Source organism: Haliaeetus leucocephalus, unplaced genomic scaffold (genome assembly GCF_000737465.1).
Source record: "Haliaeetus leucocephalus isolate CR32 unplaced genomic scaffold, Haliaeetus_leucocephalus-4.0 Scaffold428, whole genome shotgun sequence".
Taxonomy (NCBI): Eukaryota; Metazoa; Chordata; class Aves; order Accipitriformes; family Accipitridae; genus Haliaeetus; species Haliaeetus leucocephalus.
The window spans coordinates 6,618,811-6,623,438 of record NW_010972864.1 but is presented as its reverse complement, the minus strand read 5'-3'; positions in this window follow the sequence as shown (position 1 = coordinate 6,623,438).

Here is a 4,628-nt window from a genome sequence, read left to right as displayed (position 1 = left end):
TCCCCTGCCGGCGCGGCGCGGAGCACGGCGGGGCGATGTGGCGGTGGCGGTATGTCAGCGGCCGGCAGCTGGACGGCTTCCGCCGGTACAAGGTAACGGCCGGGGGCCGGGGCGGGTCGGGGGGCAGCGGCGTGCAGGCCGCCCCTGCTGCGGCTGGTCCCCCCGGTTTGGCGTCTCGGGGCTCCGGAGGGCTCTGGGCTTGCGGGCGCAGTTGGCTCCGCTCCGGGGCGGCTGAGCGCCCGGCCCGGCTCTGCGTGCGGCCCCGGCCGGCCCATCTCATCCCATCCCATCTCATCCCATCCCATCCCATCCCATCCCATCCCTGCGCCGCTGGAGGGGCCGCCGGGCTCCCACCTGTGCCCGCTCGGTCGGCGGCCAGCCGCAGGGAGGGTGCCCTGTGCCTGGCCGGCGTCTTGCTCAAGATCAAGTGAGCGTGAGGATGGGAACGGGGTGTTTACGAAGTGGCACGTCTCGGTGGGAACAAAGTTGACCGGGTTTTAAGTGAGTAGCAGCACTTTTAAAAACCCTGCACGTTTGAAAGAAACACGGGTTAGGAGTAATTCGGTATTTCTGTAAGAAAGTGGGCACTGATCGTGCTTGTCTGGCTCTATGCAAATTCGTCGTCCACAGGAACGCTTTGGCTTTGAGGAATAAATAAGAAAGCTGGGGAAAAAAGCTTACTTTAAGTAATTTGAACTAAACCTCATGTTTGCAGATAACAGGCCGGCAGAACTCAAATGAATGGGTGGATCATTAGATATTTTGATTTACCAATGGTACGTTGCAGACTTATGAGATACCTGCGTTTTGTTCCCAGGACATTGCAGATGTGTTGCAGGGGATTATCCAGACTTGCTTTAGTTGAGGTGCAGGTGTCTGAATCGGGCCATGCCACCCTCTTCACACCCCCTCACCCCGCTCCCTGGTGAAAGCATGGGAGGCACGCCAGCTTCCACCAGCACAACACCCAGCCTTTTATGTGATGTTCAGTTTCCTAAAGCAGCCCCTACCCCATGCTCCCCATGCTTCTTGCCTTACTGCTTTTACCACGTGCGCTCCCAACCTGGCCTCCAACCATGGGACTCGGTTTCTCTGGGCTCCTGCCCAGCCCTTCCCTTGCCCAGGCCAGCAGTTCTGCCTGCTCGCTGCAGGGTGAATGATGGTGGAGTAACCATGGTTTCAAGAGCCTTCTCCAGGTCAGTTGCTAGGATCTTGCTATGCACAGCAGCTTGTTAAAATGTACCAACCTGTTTGTGTGTCTCCAGCCTGAGTGGGATAAAACATGTTGCAAGCTGCATCTGGCCACTGGGCGAAAGTTGCACAGGTCTGTGCTTGAGTGGTGGAGCTGCAGCCTTGACTGAGATCACCAGAGGAAAAATAAAAAGCTAATTTTAGCATAAACAGACATTATTATTTAAGTAACTTTTCTAAAATATTTGAGTTTGTAGTACAAATATAAGGAACACTTGTATTACCTTTTTCATTATCACTTGAATGAAAGTAGCTGCGAACAAGTGCAGATGGGGAAGAATCAAGATAACTTTTTTTTTAAAACTTGTAATCATTGTGTAGTACTTACGAATGGCAAATGATTACCAAAAGGCAGAATCACATATTAAAACATTTTAGTTGAGTGTATTAAAATTACTTTGGTTTCTTGGGAGCATTGCAAAGGCCGGAAAATATGTTGGGTAGTTTTCTTAACTACAGGAATCAGCCAATACACTTAAGAAGTATCCGTTCAGCTATGTTCTGGAAAACTATGGTAAGTACGGGTTTTAGAAAGGTGAAATCAAATCTTCAGTTCTTTATTATCTGAGGTGACTTGGGACAGGGACATCTTGGAAATAAATAAACCCAAATGACTCAGGTTACACCCAAAGACATACAGCTGCGTGAGGTCAGTGCTGCCGAGCTGATGCGGTATCTGCACCATTTTCATGGTGCTCCAGGTTGCTGGAGGATGTGGCAGGTGATGGCAGCTCTGCCCATTCCTGAAGTGCTGCTCACAATGGGTTAAAGTCCTCCAAAAATGCAAAAGTTGTGCAGCAGGGAGAGGCAAGGAGATGCTAATCGCTGCCATAATCGAGTGCCTCCTGCCTCACCCTCCCATGCCCAGGGCTGCTACCACAACCACAGCTTTGTTCTCACCACCTCCCAGGCCTGAGACATGCTCTTCAACCTCTTATTGCCCTCTGGCTGCCATCTCCTCCATTCACCCCTTCAGCCTAGGGCCTCACCTCATCCTGCCTCTCCAGCTTCCCAGCCCCACTGAGGAGGTTGCTGCTGCCTTTGCTGCCTACTCAACAGGACTGGCACTAAATTTGGATTCCTGTGCCCAGCAGACACAGGTTACCTCTTTTTACAGCCACCTGGCTATCTCTGTAGTGTGTTTCCTGGTGGACCCAGCTCTAGAGTACAGTGGAGGGATACATGGGTGAAGAGCTAGATAATCTCATAAAGGATTTATTAGCACATGTTCAATAGTGAGCTAAAACAATGTATTGCTTCCAGACCTGAAGTGTGCCAAGGAAACTAGGTAGGGGCATCCATCTCTCGATTGTGCATGACATTGCAGGATTATATTTGCGCTAGTATCAGTGGCTTAATATGCTCCACACTTTGCGCAGTTTATTCACTGAGCTGATCTGGAGCTGATCATAATGCAGCTTAAAAGAATAATTTGTGTAATCAGCTCCTTTCATAAAGGTAAGTTTGGCCTGAAAAAAATACTGTTCGATTTTCAAAATTTTCACACAGCTGAACTCATTTCTCTGCCATGAATGCCCCAATTGTATGTCTCAGGCACTGTCTCCTGTTCGCAGTTGGAGGAGGGCCTTGGCAACAAAACCCGTGCAGTTCTTTGCAAAGGGAATGGCAGACCTGATGAATGCAAAGACTTCAGTGCCCTTTAGCATCATCAGGTCCATGTGTATTATGCTTTTGAAGCAAGTTTTCCCCAATTACCAAACTTTGGTTTACATCACAGAGTGGCTCCAGAGCACACAAAATGCATTCCCTTTGAATGAGCCTAAACCAGATGTACTAGGAACACACAAGAACACCCAATACATTCAGTCCATGGTATCATACTGGAACCAGTTCAGTGTAAAACCTTCTGAAATCCTTACAGCATGGGCATCGGATCCTTAGGGCTTAGCTATTGCACTTTACCAATCTATTCCCGTTTGTTCTGCATGTTAATGGAAATTCAGATTCAGTTTTCCTTTTTCTGCTCAAAAGTGCACTGAGAACAGGTGGAGATGTGATGATGAGACAGTTCAGATGCAACCCTGGGTATTGCTGCTGTGGTAATTCTGCTGTCTTTTTGCATGTGGGGCAGGTGCTAATTTCAGGACAGTTTTATGCTCGGCTGATTTGCTGCAACTGTAGAGCAGAAGCAGCTGATACTTGGATTTTGTGCTATTCCCTGGGATCTGGAGTGACACAGCCGAAAAGCTGCAACCGACTGCAATTGTAGGGCTTGGGTCTTGTTGTTCCTACTTTTATATTTCTGTTATCAGCTTTTTGCAGTTCTAGGGGAGCACCTGTGGAATTACACAGCTGCCTTTTTTCCGCCTGTTTGGGTTTCTGTCGGAAACAAGCAGTTCTGAGACAGCTAGGTGATGAGTACAAATGAAAGCAGAATTTAGTTCTTTATTTTCATCCTCCTCACCAGAATGCAATAATGTTAATGATGAGCTCTTGTTGGATTGCCTCTTCTCATCACTGCGATCTTAGGATTTCCTTTGCAAATCTGCCTTGAATCAGCTTTTCTACAGCACGTATGCGTGGAGGTTTTCGAAGCCGGAAAACTCTGACACCTTGTCCTCTCTCAGAATAAAAGAGATCTAAGGACAAACTGTAGAGGCTTGACTCAAAGAATAGGCCTTGGAAAATATGATTTAAAAAATCAGAGATAACATTAAAAAGTAAGGTCTAAGGTTCCACATTTTCATCTTGGTATGTCCACACTGTTTCTATCCTCTAAGCCATTTTTAGAGGGTGACTAACTCCCTGTGCAGAGAAGGGAGGGCAGTAAATGAGGTATATGTGGTTTCATTTCAGTGAGACTTCTGCTATTGTCCTACATTCTCGTAAGTAAAGTAGGTAGAGGTAAGTAAGACAAAATTGGTGTAAAATGGAAACACATTACCCTAAAGAGTAATTTTAATTTCTCTGTCAAAGTAGGAGGTTCTATCAAATGGGATTCTACCTAACAGAGCTGTCTCTTTGTCCCAGCTCTGCTGCTGCTCAGTACTTTCATTGATTAACAGAAGGGAGATTAGTCTTGTGAAATTTTCATGTGATACTAAAGCACTTTGAAGAATAGGCTTATGATTTAAAATGTTCTTGAAAATGGGATATAGTGGCCAGAAATCAATACAAAGAAATTCAGTAAACAAGGTACAATGCTTAGGGGAAAGAAAATCAACATTTTGAACATAAAATAAGAGACAACAGACTGCCAAAAAGATATCTGGGGATCAGAGTGTCAGTAGCGTTGTAGCTGTTGTAATAAAGAAGAAAAAGCTCTTAAGTGTGAAGTGTCATAGATATGTCAAAGGGTTACATATACTCCTGTAGCTGATGTACTTGATCAGGTATAATAACGTGTTGTGCTTGCT